The sequence below is a fragment of the Myodes glareolus genome, chromosome 24, assembly GCF_982192425.1.
Source record: "Myodes glareolus chromosome 24, mMyoGla1.1, whole genome shotgun sequence".
In the NCBI taxonomy this organism is placed as follows: Eukaryota; Metazoa; Chordata; class Mammalia; order Rodentia; family Cricetidae; genus Myodes; species Myodes glareolus.
Window position 1 is genome coordinate 23,851,029 of NC_142049.1, and position 17,985 is coordinate 23,869,013.

The 17,985-nt window shown below is 42.9% G+C and overlaps 1 protein-coding gene across 2 annotated transcripts in view; it reads left to right on the forward strand.

The window, feature by feature from the left end:
* The first annotated feature begins 16,370 nt into the window (after positions 1-16,370).
* The window catches only part of Mctp2 (multiple C2 and transmembrane domain containing 2), a 233,250-nt gene continuing 231,635 nt past the window's right edge, over positions 16,371-17,985 (forward strand). The window contains exon 1 of one of the 2 annotated variants that reach the window (XM_048434824.3): positions 16,371-16,562. The gene's annotated coding sequence lies outside the window, so the exon portion shown is untranslated. The remainder of the gene's footprint in view (positions 16,563-17,985) is intronic. The other variant, XM_085682633.2, reaches the window with a different exon arrangement.

Consider the following 17,985-nt stretch of genomic DNA (forward strand, 5'->3'; position numbering starts at 1 on the left):
GAAGCGATCGGGCAAATGGCTCAATAGGAAAAAGGGTTTGCTGGAAAGGCCTGAGAACCCAAGTTCAATTCATCAGCTCTAGATTGTGCTAATTGAGTTGGGAATACTCAACCTATTGAGTTTTCTCATGGACTAAATGAGAAGAGGAAAAATGAGCTAGCAACATCTTTCATTGGTTTCCTCTTCCTTACTGAAGACACGATGCGGTCAGCGGTTGGTCTCATGCTCTGGTTGCCAGTGCCTTCCCTGCCACGGTGGTCAGTACCTTCAAACTGTGGGCCCAAATGAAGCCCTCCAGGCCCAAGTTGCTTTCATCTGGCATTTTCTCACTGCAATGAAAAAATAAAGCAATAAAAACATCTGTCCCTGGAGTATGTGTATTACATTTCACTGCATAGAAGTGATACTGGACTTCAAACACGTAGATGACTAGAAGAAAGAAATCTTATAATCTTAGAATAAGTGCAAAGAGGAGAACACTGGGCTCCAGACTGAAGATTTTTCAGGCACGGTGGAGATGAAAGAATTTTCCAGTGCAAAGTCAACAAGGTTTTTCTGTGAGAGGCAGCTGCGGCCTTATCCATTAGGGCCCTGAAGCCAGCAGCCCTAATCACAGCACACTTAGGAGGAAATGCAGTAACTTTGTGGCCACATAGCCTGAAGACATCTTTGCCTTTTACAGGATGCTGGGAGTCCCTAGGCGGAGATGGTTTTTCATTTGCTTATTAGTGGCAAACTCCTTTGTGAGTTCTTACCCACTCCCCTCAGTTAGTCAGGGAACTCTACTGTCCAGTGAAGGACTGAAGACTGTACAGAGTTTTTGTTGTTTTTTTGTTTATTTATTTGTTTGTTTTTTAATCAACCCAACAATGGTAGGGGCTGCTGGCTGCAGATCTTGATTTTTTTTCTCTTATATACTTGATATAAGAGAACATAAGATATAAGAGAACGTAACTTTTGCAAACACTGGGGTGATTGATGCAAAATCCTAACAGCTCTGGAATTGTGAGAAAACTCAAAAAAAAGACAACATACAATCTAGTTCATTTATTTTAATCAAGATAATATTCTAAAGTTCCTTTCTGATAATTACTATGGTGTTCCAATAGGAATCAGGTCCCATGTGCTCATGACACCTCTGTAAAAGGGAAACCTTTATACCTCATGGAGAGAGGCTTGCCAAAGCAGCACAGTTAGGTGATGCTGTGGAGCTCCTACTCCAGCCGTAGATGGATGCCAGCCCATCTCGGCTCTTTAAGGAAATGGATTTTAAAAACATAGTACGAAATGGAGAGCCTGGAGGATAGGGTATCTGAGATGGACGCTCTAAGTTCTTCCAGTACTACCTAGGTTTTTAATGGTTTTTACATTGCTGACATTTTGACTCTGAATGTTGAGTTTGGGCATCGTGCAATGATGGGGTAAAAGACCACCAGAGTGTATTAAACCAGAAGCAAGCTTTATTCCAGAAAAAGAAAAAAAAAACCACCACGGGGCACACAAAGCTTCTCAGCTGCAGCTGTGACCACGGACAGAGATGGGACCTTTGCAGCTGTGGCAATGAGGTCTGGCTCTGGGCCTCCTCCTATAGTCAAATCAAGCACCAGGTGTGGTCAAAGAGCTTTTACAGCCTTGAGGTCAGGCTTAAAGTCACAGTTACTTTTTAAGTTTTACAACTTTTTATTATAGGACATTAGAATGTTAACTTAAAGGACTTGTGAAAGCCTGTGGCTGACACAGCCACATTGACTGTCCCTAAGAGTGCAAAGCAGAGAGTAGAGTCACATGGGGGACAGTTGAAACTTAAGGGCATACAAGCAGATGGTCCCATAGAGGTCAGAGTTGGGAGCCAACCTTTGTCCCAATCACCTGCCTAGCTGGGAAGCTGGGAGGCAGGAGACAATTGTTAAAAGTTTACCTCTGTTCAGAGGGGCTGCCAGGATGTCTGCCCTTAAAGCAGAAAGTGTTTGTTAAGGGTTAACAGTGGCTACCAGTTTTATCATTTTTTTTTCTCTCAAAATGTATTCGGGCTTACAACTTTATATTTCTATATTCCTGGACTGGACCCTTTATTTGTATATTTTATTTCTGAATTCTTCACTGAATATTAAGGCAAACTTATTAACTAAGCAACGGTAAAGAAAGCACCATGCTCAACACAGTAACTGAAAAGTAAGTGTTTTATCTCAGTTCATTCCAGCAATATAACTGCAATCTTCTCACAAAATGACAGGGGTGGGTGAGTGAGGTGGTGCACAGTAGAAAATGACATTTCTACTGCTGCTAACCATAGATATGGGAAGACGACAGTGGGTCACTTTTCCTTTTGTCCATTAAGTAAAATTACTTCTCTAGTGTATAGAGGTGTGTGTGTGTGTGTGTGTGTGTGTGTGTGTGTGTGTCGCTGTGAAAAAATACCACGTGTACTTGCTGGTTTTATGCCAACTTAACAAAGAGTCATCATGCAGGAAGGAGCTTTAATTGAGAAAAATGCCTCCATAAGACCCAGCTATAAAACATTTCCTTAATTAGTGATTAATGGGAGAGGGCCCAGACCACCATCAGTGATGCCACCTCTGGGCTGGTGGTCCTGGGCTCTATAAAAAAAGAGTCGGTTGAGCAAGCCATAGAGAGCAAACCAGTAAGCATCATCCTTCCATGGCTTTTACACCAGCTCCTGCCTCTAGGATCCTGCCCTGGTCGAGTTTCTGTCCTGACTTATTCTAATGATGAACAGTGGATGTTTAAGCCAAAGAAACCCTCCCCACCCCAACTTGCTTTTTAGCCATGGTGTTTTGTTGCAGCAATAGAAACCCTAACAAAGACACCGTGACCAAGTTAACTTATGAAAGAAAGCATTTAATTTAGGGTTTACTGTCCCAGAGGGTAGTAGAATACATGACAATCACTGTGAGAAACATGACCAGCAGGCAGGCTGGTGCAATCGTAGAGCAGGAGCTGAAGGGAAAGAGAGGATGGGTATTTGGGAATGGTGTAGACTTTTGAAAGTTTGAAGCCCATCACCAGCGATCTTAATCCTTCCTAGACAGTTCCACCAACTAGGGACCAATAATTCAGGTCTATTAGCCTATGGGGCCATTCTCAAATCACTACATTGTGTAAGAGTATTTATTTAACAGTTCAAAAGTACAGAGTAGGTATATGGGTTTGGGGGACAGAGAAGAGAAAATGATCAGTTCCAATGACTTTCAAACCCAACAAAAGAACATATCGTTCTATGGAAAAGGCTAATCCAAAAATGTTTTAGCAACTTTGCTCAGCACCACCCAGTGTGAAAAGTCAAGTGTCTATCAATAGAACAGACAAACCAACTGTGATATATTCACACAATAGAAAATCATCCAGCAAAAAGGACACAATGAAAAAAGAAAAAAGGTCAGCTTTACATAAAAGAGTATAAGTGTGTTGTCCTATTTATTTGAAGTTCTAGAATAGGCAAAACTGACCTGCAATGGAAAGAGTACATATCAGAAATGAGATTGACACATTATGAGTTGTGAGTGTGATGCACACACATTTTCTCTCTCTCTGTGCACTGACTTAAGAGGAATAGATGAAGTAATTTTGGAGTGTAAAGAAAATGTCCTAATAGTTTGACACTAGACCCATGTTTATCAATTAAGACCCATGTTTATCAATTAAGTAAACTTGGAAGTATATATCACATATATAAAAGCAGAAAATAAGCATGAATTCTAGTTAATGGTATGATAGATAATGAGCATTGATACCTTCTGTTTATTTTGAGATGTGTCAAAAATTAAACAGAGGGATAGAGGGTAGAACTGGTATGTAATAAAATGCATAATATAATATAGGCGATGAATACAGAGGCTAATGATCTTTAAAATGCTGTATGTTTAAGAATTTTCATAATAAATAAAATGCGGTAAAAACTCCAACAAAAATAAGGCTGGGGCGTCAAACTTAAAAGCCTGAACTTTATCATCAATGTTATCATTATCACGTTCATTGACTTAATGAGAATCTGTTTTAGCTCAGATACATTCAAAACATGAAATCTGCTTACACAGTCTTCGAGGGCAGGTGCTATTCCAACTCAAATGTGGAGGAATTCAGAGTGTGTTCAAGGGCAAGATGCCCATGTGCCAGATTTGCGTGCTCATTTGTTTACTGTTATCGGTTGCTTTTGTTCTTACTAAAAACATATTTAGTTTTCTGTGTGTGTCAAAATAAAAACAGTTTGAGGGTCTAGGGAGTCACTTTTATTCTGATTACAATGCACATTTAATGAGTGGGGAAAATTATCATCCAAAAACTTGAATGATTACTCTCCTGAAATACATGGATGAGTAGAGCTCAGGGGAAAGAGACATTGCCCTGACTGATTTTGTTCATGCTGAAGGTGGCTCTAGACATATTGAGGCCCTGTTGTATGGCAAGAAATATGATGTTTGATCTGGGAAGGACAAGAATGCCATCAGCCAATGACAGTCTGGGTGCGAGGCATGACTCTTTTGAGGACAGGAATAGAGAGACTTTGATGCTGACATATTTGCATTTTTTCCCTCAAAAAGGGAAGATGCAGCAGGGAGCTTTGGACCATGAATCATAGCTTTGATTGCTTGCCAGTCATCTGGGGAGGCAAAGTTGCTTAGTGACTTCCTTTCCAAGGCCACAATAATAAAAACAACATTTAGGGCTTGTCCAAGTATCTTGAGGGAAAAGAACTCATCACATTCTCAGTGTATTTCAAAGAGCAACTGCGTGTGACCTAGAAAATTTGCAGGCTGTCATCAGGAAGTGGAAATTTGCCTGTGCGACATATAAAGGATTGGCAACAATAAGAGTGATGGGTCTTGTAAGAGGTCTTAAGTGTTATCACAACTGCAGAAAGGCGCTTTTCAGTACTAAGGTAAAGGCTTATAAAATTTAAGTGCTAGACCCATAAAGGCTTATTCTTAATGGAGGGTGACTGTCTCTCAGAAAGTTTTCCAAGGATGTGGTTGTTTCACTTCTGTCTGGAATTGGCTCGATTCAAGGAATTAATAGGAGGCATTTTCATGTCCCTCAGACCCTGATTGAGAGTTGAAAACATGACAAGAATTTGGAGACTGAACCCTCTCATTAGAACAAGCAATAGGATATCCATTGTCACAAAACTGATGATGATGATGATGATGATGATGATAATGATAATAATAATAAGAAGAATAATAAAGATTACTGGGTGAAACTACAGAAAATTCTTGATGTGGTTAAATATTTTCTTCAAGCAGTCTGAGAAATGGCACTCTGATTTGTTTTGAAGACTAAGTTATGGTTGATGTGGTTAAATCTCTTCATCGAGCCGTCTGAGAAATGGCACTCTGATTTTCTGAAGACTAAGTTATGAACTCAGATACCCTCTCTTCTAATATAGTTCTCCGGACTTAAAAAAAAAAAAAGTTGGTCATGTCTTTTTGCCACCTAGAGTCAATGTCAAGATAATGAGCCTGAGGTCCAGTTAAGTGCCTGTAGACTTAGACTTCCATTCCTGGCGGTGATGATAAAGGAAACTGGATCGGTTCCTCTCCATCTCGGACAGCAGTAACATTGGTCTGCATTAGACCACAGACAGTGCGGTACCCTGATCCCAGGACAGGAAAGAGGATGAGTTCTGGATTTCCTTCTCTTTACAGCCTGGAGAGAGCACACTTTATAGTTCGGTGGTGGGGACACTTAGCAGAGCCTGCTGGCTTTTCTAAGCTCAGAAAAAATTCCCCAGGACATGGTGGCTTTAATTTGTGGGGGAGATTAGAGAAAAGTATAGATATAAAAAGAGAGATATTGGGAGACGTGTGAAAGGATTTCTCTTAATGTGTACTTGAACACTAATTAGCTCAAGTATCTGAGAAATCCAAACCCCAGCACAAAGCTATAACACTCTCTGAAGTTCAAACAGTGCCACCAGGCAGAGTTCATACTCTCCACCAAAGAGTCTTAGGGTTTCTATAGCTGTGCTAACATGCCACCATCAAAAGTGATGTGAGGAGAAAGGAGTTTATCTTACAGCTTACAGTCCTTTATGAAGGGAATTCAAGGCAGGATCCTGGAGGCAAGAGTTGAAACGGAGGCCATGGGAGAGTTCTGCTTACTGGCTTTCTCACCAAGGATTTCTTAGTTTATTTTCTTCAACACCCCAGTGGCAATGTTCAGCAGTCCACTAGTGTCTATCACTGGTATCCAAACACGGATAAAAGAAGAGACACAGAAGTATTGGGAGAAATAATAATTGGAACACTAAACCTGGGGTTGATGATGATGATAAACTCAGATTCAGGATGCTCAACAAACATTAAGCAGATCACATATATTTATTTCTTGAACATATATTCTGGACCGTTCCTCTCAGTTGGACAACTATCTCGAGGTTGGTCCCTAATACCCCATCCTGGTGCTCAAGAACATTAAATGGACCATTGATTTGCATGTAATGATTGGAGCAAGACAGAACTGATGGGATGTAATTTCCAAGACTGTGCAACAAAGTTATGGTCCCCCTTCTCCATCTCATACATAAAACATGGGACTCACCATGGGGAGATATATGTAGCCAGGAATCATGTTGTACAACCAACTAGGTATATGAGTTTGGAATCATGAAGCAGATTCTTGCGCTCTAGGTTATCCGCAGTGATACAGCGCTTGGGGCAGCTTGCCTGAAAATTCATGGGATATTCTGAGTCGGAGACACTCATCAGAACATGCCGGACTCATTCCCCATAGACATGCTGAGATAGTATATGTTCGTTATTTTAAATGACTGAGGTTGGGAGTTGTTATATAGCAATAGATAACAACTGCATCATGGATGTGTGTGTGTGTGTGACACTCCCGCAGACATCATGGCAGGCAAGGAAACAATCTAAAAAGAAGTGAGAACAAAAACTAAGTTCAGCCTGACGTAGGCCGGCTGGATCAAACTTTGGGAGTCTGATGTCAGGCAGTTTACTGCCAGCGTATTTAAACACAGTACAATTTGGGGAAAACATTTCCCTGGTGTGATAAAGTCCCTTGTGTACAAGGAGGCACGATTATATTAAAACTCAACTCAAAGCACATGTCAGCTCTTCCAAGAAGAGAAGTACTAGGAATAGGGTACCAGTATTAGCTTAAGCTCCTAAGGAAGGGCCTGGTGTGGTCTTTGTCATATAGATACTGTAGAGGTCATTTGGGCTATTAGCTCCCTTGGACCCTGGTTGAGGGATCTTTGAGGGGAGTCCCTAGCTATACAGATAACATAATGCTCATTTAGACTACTGGCCACCTCAGGGCCTGGTGTGGAAACTTGATATGACCTGACCCAACAGATAATGCAGATCATCAGGCCACTAATCACCTCTGATTCATTTTTTTTGGAGTGGAAAAACAGTTTTTTCCCTCCTTTACTGTGAGAGGACGAAATCCTGCCTGCTTAATATTCTTGGTTTCCTTGGTGACCTGTGTGCACAATGGCACTTTCAGATTCCCAACATACATGTACAACGTTTTGAAAAGCCTTATTTTCTACAGGATCTCTAGAAATGGATGGTTAGTCTAGAAATATATTTCGGAATACATGAAATCACCAGAGGCACTGACACAGCCCTTTACCAAAGCTGGAAGTGGTTGGTCTCGATTGAAGGATGTTAAGGTGGCAGGGTACATACTGCTGTGGCGCCTCTTAGGTGAGAAGGATTGATTCTCGCTGGAAGAGTAAGAGAATTTTGGAGGAGGAGACAGTGGTTATTTGGGGTGTTGAAGGAAACAGAATCGCATCATTTATATCTAGCTTTCTTTCTTTCTCCGAACTCAGAGGGTAACAGAAATTGTGAGGCGATTGGAGAGGTGGAGCGAAGTGTCCAGTATGGGAAACCATAAAAGGTGCAGCGGAGTAGCGTGTGGGAAACAGGAACAAAGACCAAGCAAAGACGCAGCTCTTTAAACCACAGACATAGTTGCAACATTTTATCTCAGGGCTCAAGTATTGTGCGTGAAAACAAAACACTGATTCTTATAGACATTTCCTGGTAATATTTGCCCTTCTGTGCAATATGAGCATTAGCCTCTACCTCTAGATAAGCTAATGAGTTTCCACAACCTTAGGGAATAACACGGTCAGATAAGGCACTGTGGTAGCCTACACCTTGCTTCACTGAGCAGAGGATTACAGCAGAGGATTTCACAAAGTGGCCAAGACAGGCAAACGTTGAAGGAGGTGTAATCCCTCAGAAGGACTATCCATTTACCCGTCTGACGTATTACAGCCACACACAATATGAGCTTGGCATTTATTGGGCCCATTTCCATCACCACTGACATAATCAGCCCATTCCCTTCGACTTATTTGTCTATCTTGTTAATCTTCCTGGTCTCCTATGCTCTGTGCCTCTCAGTCTTTAGTTGCTCTACCGTGGCCATTTAAATTCTTGTTTGCTTTTCCATACCGCTCATCCACCACTGGCTTTCTCCCATTTCATTTCCTTCCCTTTGACGTCTGCTCGCATTTCTTCCGGGGTTGGTTAACGGGGCACTCTCCCTTCTCTCCTTATGTCATCGTCATTTTGAGACTGGGGAAATCCCTGCTCCCAGAGGACACAGGTCCCACTGTGCACACCTTGCAAAGACAGACACTTCCCAGCTGCACGGAATAAGAGCAGTCAACAGAGCACATCTCCATCGGCATTTCAAATGCTGGCTCTCAGGAGAACTCTCCTGTTATCAAATAAAGTTCCATTTCAGAAACATACGAAAACAGCTTGCTCCGGTGAGACAGTATGGGCTGGAGATTCGAGGAGCTCTCACAAGGAGCAATAGGTTGTTATTGCTGGAGAAGGAAAAGTTTGAAAAAAAAAAATTGAGTGAGGCATTGACGGTGATACAGACGTAACAGAGGCCTGGCATAGATCTACACGACCATGCAATTGGATCCTCTTCTTATTTTGTGGTTTCCAGAGCATGCTTCAGCAATGAGTGTGTACAGGTGAAGCATACACAGCTTGAAATAGAAGCCTGGGGCGCTCAATCGAAGGCACTGACGTAGAACCAAAGTTTGAAATTCATTAAAGAGGGGTTAGTTTCACTGACATATGTCAGGAATAGGAATACTGGTAAACCCGCCCCCCCCTCTGTGTTTGTTTGTGTGTGTGTGTGTGTGTGTGTGTGTGTGTGCACGTGCAAATGTGTGAGGTCATATTCGGCAGGAATTGACTGAGGAACTCTCTTCTCTCCAGATCCTCTCGAGTCTATTTTCTGTGGGGTTGAATAGGGATCATTCTTTGTTATTCATTTTTAAAAGCAGCTGAACAAGAAGTTCGAATAAAGCAAAAATGCTTTGTCAAAAGAATATATGCTTTATAGAACATGTACTTTCCCCTTTAGTTAGGTGTTTCCAGATCAAGAAACAATTCAATGCCTATGTGATGGTTAATCTTGTCAACTTTTTTTTTATAATTTTATTTTTTAGATTTTAATTGCAACATTTGTCCTTTCCCCGTCTTCCCTACAAACACTCCCATGTACCTCTACTTCCTCTTTTTCAAATGCACAGCCTCTTTGTTTATTATATGATGCATGCATATATATGCACATATATATATCCATATATATATGTGCATATATATGCATGTATTTCCAAATATAACCCCTGCATAATGCTACTCCTATGTAGGTTTTCAGGGCTGACCATTTGGTACTGAATAACCAACCAAGCGGTTCACTTTTCCTTGGGGAAGACTATTTCTCCCACCCTCAGCCTTTTTTTGTCGCCTATAGCTCTTTGTGTAGGGTTGAGGCCTTTTCCTCATCCACTTTGACGAGTCTATTGGTGTTGCCCTTGTTCAGCTCATGTCTAGGCAATCATGTTGGTGAGTATTCACGGGTGTGGCCTCTGACCTTACTAGAAGACACAGTCTCTAAGCAACCCCGATCTTCTGACTCTTACAGTTCTCCTGCCCCCTCTTCTGGAATGCTCCCTGAACATTTGTGTGTGAAGGCCATATAGATGTATCCGTTTGGAGGCGTCACAACTTTGAATTTCGACTGGGGTTTTGTGTAGTAGTATCCCTCTGTTGTAAAGAAAAGTTCCCTTGATGAGGGGTGAGGACCGCACTTACCTGTGGTATAAGGACAAGTATTTACAGATGTTGCTAGGGATTATGCTGTTTTAGTAAAATAGCGGCTGCAGGTTCTCTTTCTATAACCATGACCTTACCACCATTGAGTAGTTTGCTGTGTTTCTTGTACCAGATACAGTCTTCCTCTTGTTGAGCAGGTCTTAAGGCCAATTAGAGCATTGTTGGTTGCTGCCAAGGTCTGTGTGCCACTACTGCACTTACACAATTACCATTCCATCCTGGTTGTTTATGTGGTTCATAGCATCATAGCTTGATAGGACCATCTGTTACCATGAAAGCTGGTCCCCAAGGACAAATTCTTCAGATCAGTTCCAGTTCAGGGACCTCTAGCATCTGAAGTACAAGGTGTCTCTAGCAACATACTTACCTTTCACCTCTGGGGGGCAATCAAGAGCTATAGCAAAAGGCTGTATGTTTGGGAGCCTAAGGACAGGCCAGAATAACAATTCAAAGAGGTCTTCTCGTGTCTACTATTGAGTTTTCAGTAGGTGATCTTTGACTCTCAGAGGAAGCATTGCCATCCTAGATGAGAAAAGGTTATTAAAACAATATATTTATAGACATAATTAGGTATTAAAATTTCTTAATGAAATGATAGCTAAATGTCCCTCGGACTTTCAGACACACTTACTGTTATTTTCACCTTCTTTCGTCCCTCTTTTGTGTTTATCTCCCTCCCTTCTAGCTTCCCTGATAATGTCAATTTGTTTGCATTGAGAAAAGCAAAGAGATGAATAAAGTGCTCTCCTGGGTGTGTCTGGGAAAGATCTTTTGGAGGCAGTAGGTATGTGGGATGGGCTATAACTGAGCAGGGCTGGGGAAAATTTCCCTGAAGATGGACGTATGCAGCCCATAGTCAGAGGAGCCAGGAGAAATAAAAATGGAGGAAGGAGAACAGCTAATGCAGGCATCCTCTGCCTTTGCTTTCGGGTGTTTGGGATGTGAGCAGATCCACCACAAGGCTCTTAAGCCTTCATAAGTCAGAAGAGATCTTTCCTGCCTTTAGCTTCTTTGCTCAGGTATTTGGAAGTATCAAGAAAGCCTACGTGGCCCAATCTAAATATTAGAAATTAGTTGAAGCTGAAATTTCACACTATTTCATTTCACATTTTGTGCCTCTATTTTCTCAAGATGTGGCAACATTAGTCATTGTAAATCTGTACCTAAAAAAAATAAGTAAGCAAGTAATTGTATGCCCAGCTTGTTTAGAAATATTGTTATTACACATGTAAGAAGCCTCCAGCTATTTCCATACTACTTTGGAATCACTAGTTAGTGAATCTGTACTTTCTTTGTAGGTCAACATTCCATACAGTAATTGGAGGTTAGATAAATTAAAATGTATATAAATTACATGTCCTATATAGTTCATGAAGACAGACTGGTGACATGTGTCCAACATTTTTTAGTGTCTTTAGTTATATGTGTGGTTATTATTTCTCCTTGGACATACATATTTAAATTTCTGATTTCTTGAGTAAACATTTTGGAGCTATTCCTAGACAAGTCTGGCTTCATTCCTGAATGGTACTTTATCAGTGAGCTCTGTCGCTGCGCATCCTAGGTTTTATACTACAAAATATTTTTCACAGTACCTGGGGCTGACTGGAATTCTTTCCTGCTAACTCTCTCAGTGTTATTTTCTACCTGAACTTGACTCTGGTCATGCGTTTCTAGCCTCTTCAGGCTTTTGCATCACAACTGCCTCCCTTTGACATGCTCTGTGCGCTCAATTTGTTTATATATTTCATCTCCTACCCAAGCTCCAGGACCTCGAAGACAAAAGCCATCATTTCTTTTCTCCTCTTCCTTCTCTCCCTCTGTCTTCTATTCATATCATTGAAAATATAGTTAAATGCATGGCTGATTAGTGGACATAGACTAGTCACATGTCCATAAGCCCAGGTTTAAAAATATGTGAACTTGAATGTTGTAGGTGGGTATACCTTAAGCTGTTTTCACTATTTTTTTTCCTTTCCTGTGTGATCACAGCCAGTCATTTATTTTACTAGCTGGCTACAATGGATACCACTCTTATGTTCTTGGTTGTAGAAGTTGAGCATGTATTAGCTATGACAACATATAACTCACTGCACCACTTTTTGATGGAAGATTTCTTATCATGGAGGGCTACTTATCATCCTGCTATCCTAGTCTAGAATCTTCTTGCTCCATCTCAGACTTCAGGAAGTAAATGCAACCAGAGATAGCTCCCTTGTGCAATGAGTGAATGAATATTCCTGATAGATTTCTAGAAGTGGGTTGTGCTGAGCATTCCAATGGTCTAGTTAGAGTAGAAAACAAAGTCAATTGCTATTGTGGGATATTTGTACACTGTGAAGATGTATTGCTGTGATTGGTGTAATAAAAAGCCGAATGTTCGATAGCTGCGCAAGAGAGATAGGTGGGACTTCCAGGTAGAGAGAGAACACCAGGAAGAAGGAGGCAGAGTCACCAGCTAGATGCCAAGGAAGCAGGATGGGCAGTACAGAGTAAAGGTAACTGAGCCATGTAAAAAAACATAGATTAAAAGATACGAGTTAATATAAGTTGTAAGAACTAGTTAAAGACAAGCCTAAGCTAAGGCTGAGCTTTCACAATTAATATTAAGTCTCTGTGCCATTTTTTGTGGTCCAGCAGCCCAAAGAAAAATCTGTCTACATATGGCACCCAACATGGGGTGCCATGTATAAGGAGTCTTTTTCTGTTCTGCCAGCTAGCTCCCAAATAATGACACAGAGATTTCTTATTAATTATGAAAGGTCAGTCTTAGGTTAGGCTTGTTTCTAATTGGTTGTTATAACTTAAATGAACTTATTTCTATTAATCTACATGTTGCCATATGGCTCACGGCTTTTACCTTTCCTCTTGTAAGTCCTGCTTCCTTTGTGTTCAGATGACGATTCCTCCTTTCTTGCTTGTAGAGCTCTCGCTGTCTGGAAGTCCCACCTATATCTCCTGCCTAGCTATTGGCCATTTGCTTTTTTTTTTTAAACTAACCATAGTGACACAGTTTTACATAGTATAATCAAATACCTCAGAACAACATTTGATGCTTACAAAAATTTGGACAAGTCATAACATTCCTGATTTAAAATGACAGCACAGCCCCAGACTCACGAAATAACTGTATGAATGCCTGGACCAAGGTGCCAGAAGAGTCTGGCAGACTGAAAAGCCCATGGTAAAACTGGGCTTATCCACTGTGCTGAAGGTCCTGTGTCCTCTAGAGAGCAAAGGTAATGGTGGGGGTTGAGAGGGGGCAAGTGTAAAAGGAAGAAGGGAAAAGCGGCCTATAAAAGCAGCGACTGTTCCTTTGAAGACAACAATACCAATGGATTAAAAGAGTGATCAAGGCCACACAAGAAACTTTTGTCTCCCTCTCTCTCTCCTACACCAGTGAAGTTCCTGTTCTGTGGTTCTCACAGCTCAACCACAAGTTGAAAATGACTCTGACTCGCAGCATTTGGCAATCATTAAATGCTATAGAAAGTGAAACAGCTACAGACAGAGATGTCTCAAGTGATACCTCACCCCACCTCCCACCGTAGAATGTGCATCCGTCCAGCTGTCCGGCTCCCTAGGGGGGATGTTTCTGATGCTCGTTTTGACTTTCATCTGGCCACAGATAGTACCTGCCTCCTCCCAGGAGTGTTCTACTCTGAGAAGAATTCAGTCATCTTTCGTACTTTTTGCTTTGCTCCTTCACCACTCGCAGCTACATTTAGAACTTGTATGGGGCTGATCAATTTTTAATATGCTGTTGTTATATTGGATTCCTTAATTTAAATCGGTTGTGAACATAGTCTTACTTTATGGGCATTGGCCAATGATGAAATAGATGTTACTTTAAGAAAGTAAAATCTCCCGAGTTTATAATAAGACAGCCCGTTCTCTCTGACCTTCATAATTCATTGCAGCAATAAGGTATGTGGCTGCAGTTTCCCAAGAAACAGTCCCTGTGGTCAGTGTGATTGTTGAAGTGGGAATTTTCCACTTCCAGACATACTTGCTTTCACACATTAGGCAATGGATGCCTGGTCGTATGAGAATCTCATAATGGCTCTTGGTTTTTTATACGTTCTGGGCGAATGCATGCTCTGTGAGGCCCATACATAACCAAACTGCATACATAACCAAACTACGTCTCCACATCCGCCACAGACCACCTCTTGGCCGTACTGCAGGGGAGGAACCTTAGTGGTGTGGTGTACACACTTGAGGGGTGCAGAACAATTTAAATGGGACAAGTTATAACTGATAGTCACCCGGAATATAGGATGTTGCCTGTCGGTATAAGAGTATCCTTCTCAGAAAGAACCAACGACAGATGAAATCAGAAAAACTGAAGATCTGACTCTTCCCTGCCTTGAAGGACCACAGTGGCTCTCTCTCCACAATCTTCCTTCCCAAGATGGTCATGCTATCAAGCTATCAACCTTGCCCAAGTATGGAGGGAGGACCGAGGCTAATGCCAGGAGTTCAAATTCCTTTGATACCCAAACGACAGCTTTCTTGGTCCTTCTAGCCATGCGCAGTGACAGGCACTTAACCTCTGATATCATGTTTCCTTCTCTGCACCATCACTTAGGGAACAATGGTGGCAGATGTTGAGAAGCAGTTGAGGTACACACATCTATCAGGATGCAGCTCATGCCAAAATTTATTCTGTTGTCGGAGAGCCAGATGTGTATAGTGTGACTGGGGACTGACTCACCTTGCTACATGGTATTGAGAAAACGGCAGCCTTTTATGGGGAGTGCAAACAATTTTTGCTCTTCTATTTGCTTACCTAAATGTTTCTATTGTATTATTGTCATTTCATCTCCTTTTCACAGTGGCAGGTGTGGAAGCCAAATTTAGTAGGTCATTCCAGGCCTAGCGCCACTAGTTAGCTGTATTTCCCCCCATAGCGCTCATCCTCCTGAGTAAAGGAGGCACCTGAACAGAAATCTACTTGCTTACAAAGCATTTCATAAAACCTTCCTTCTGAATCCATCAACAGAATTTATAATTCCCGGTAGCAAAGCATCTCAAGTATTCCGCTGCTAGCCTCCAGACTAGGGCAAAGTTGTCCCCCTCCGCGGTAACTGTTGAGATAAGTAGGCTTTTCATGACAAGGAATGGTGAGTGACTGTCACCATTTCTTCCTACACTTGAATACTTCCTCATTTTTCCCCCACCCCTCCTAACTTCTTGCCTAGGATACACGGCCATTAGCTCCTTCTGAGTGAATGGCTACCATGCGCCAGGGGCTGGACACTGGCTTTAGAATTTCACAGACTCAGTGATATGGCAGTGAGATTTCTTAGAGGACAGTTCGGAATCCTAATGGTGGGGTGATTCTGCCTAGTCACAGTTGCTTTTTGGACCAGGATTTGATTTAAGGGCTTTCTGAGCGCATAGCCCCGCTCTTGAATCGCCAATCACATCAATTCTATTCTTCTCCAGTTACAGACCTGTTCCCATAGCGGCCAGTAGAATGTCAGGTCTGTCTCACACCCAACTTACCCTTTCTGTAATTCTTGTATCTTGTTTCAAAACTGCTGCTTCCAGGAAAGGCGAGTCCCGGATCTTCCCAGACAGAGCCCTCTCTGCACCACCCACAGGCTTGCAGAGAACAGGATGGAAATGGACGACGTGCAGGGGACAGCAAGGCTGACAAAGCAAGGAAATACAGCCTGAAAGGAGGAGGGGAACACACCAGGAACGAAAAACCAAGATTCACTGAGCTCCTGAGTGTCCTTAGGAGGTCTTTGAGTCCTTGGAATAGTTCCCAGGCCACACAGGGCAGCTCATCTTTGGAGAAGGGGGCAAGGCCCAGCAGATCCGAGTGACTGATTTCCACACACCAACGCACCCATGTGGCACAGGTTTCGCAGATTTAATCCCTTGGGTACCGCTTCCTCGGGCTGGGGAGGTGAAAGGGGAAGATATTCTCTGCTTGGTGGTCTCTTAGGGACTGAATGGGAGCAGCGGCGAAGAAAAACTAGTACACAAGTTTGCAAGACACATTCAGCATCTTTAGTTCCCTTAGACTTTTAGGACACACCTTCCTCCCGCGTGATCCAGCCCAAACGAGTGGTAGCAGTAACCACCCCCTGCATACCCAGCCAGCCCAGAGAACAGCCCAGTCTCCTTCCTGTCACACCTGGCAGAATCATCTACAAACTGCCCACGCTCTGGCTGGGCGGCGCCTCCAAGGTGACGCGCCCGCCTCCGCCCCTTTAAGGCGGGGCTCACCAAGGGGTGGCCGAGGAAGTCCCGCGGCCCTCGGACGCTCTTGTGTCCTCCGCATCAGGGCTGCTTGGTGCTCTCCTGAGCAGCGATCATAACCACAGACAACAGCAACGGTGGATCCCACGCAAGTGAGGGGCGCGCGCCCACCGCGCTCTGCTGGACTGGGGACTCAGCCTCAGACAGGTGAGTGTGGTGGCTGGTTCACCTGGCCGTGCACAAGGACCGGGTAGCATGGTCCTGCGCAGCCGGATACTGAGGCTGGACTTCTGTCCTTTTGAAGCCCAAGTGGGAAGTTACTGACTTTGGGGATCCAGAATGGGATTTAGTGGTGTTCCGAACCAGTAGTTGGCCGCTCAGGGTTCCGAGAAATGTCTTGTGGCTCAGAGGCAGACGTTAAGTATTGGCAAACTTGAGAGGGCAGTCTGTTCTAGAGTTTCGTCGCATTGTAAAGGCCACACACCCAGTGTCTCCTGAGTGCAGCGGAGTTAACACCCCATTGCTGCTAGAATCTGGGCTCTGCAGAGGTCAATCCTTTGCTTGGATAGGCTTTGCTGCACTCCGAGTTCCTGAAGATGTTGAGAGTCGCGTTTCAGTCTCTGCGCTGGCATTTGCTCAGTTTCAGGACGACAGAAAACCTTCGAGTACGAATCGGTTACAAGGCTCTCAGCCACGGTACAAAACAAAGCAAAGGCTAAAAGGCTAATGATGACTGTAGTGAATTTGCAAAAAAAGAAAAAAAAATCCCCAACCTCTGCCCAGTTCTTTAATAGAGCTCCGGAGCTTTGACAATTTCCCGGGTTGAGTCTTCTCTGTTAATGGACAAGCTCTTTTGCAGTGTAAGGATCTCAGTTGCAGCTGCAGGCTGAAGCCTGCATGCACTGGAAACTGCAAGCCCCGGGCACTTAAAGTATTAAAGAGCTTTTCCAGGAACCCTGGGACATGAGGATGTTGCTTTCTCTAGGCATATGAAAGTCAGTGCTATTCATTGTGTGGGGTCTCTGGGTGATGATACCATTAGCATTCAGGCCTCGACTGGGTCAATAGCAATTCAATTAAGCAAATATTGTACACCAGCTAAGGGCAAGCCTTCTAAAGAGCAGGCTGATCTAGGCTTTAGTGGGACAGATGGTAAGACAAGGGGGTGCGGCTTCAAATTTACAGTGGGCGTTTAGAAAAGTCCAGGGTCATATTTATGATTTACTTCAGCACTGTTGCCACAGGTATAAAGTACGATACAGGGAAAAATACAAGTCCGAGAAGAGTTTGTCGCCAGCCATCGTGTAAAGAATGGAGAAAACTGTCCTTAAAACAAAATTAAGACTCAATGAGGATCAACTATACAAAGGGCCGTAGGCACTTTATCTTATCGTGTGAAATACACATAGGAGATTTCGACACCCCATCCCACAATTTGGACAGGAGGTTGGCCTAAAAAATGGAACGTGGGTACATCTGTCTGCTGTTTGATAGTCCCTGCTGTCATAAGATCAGATAATGTAGATCGGAAAGATTGGCTGGAGATTAGAATTCAGTCATGTTCTGAGAATCTGTTGCCTTGGCTTAAAGCAGGCTGAAGCGACCAAAGTGAGCAGAGGCTTTATCATGC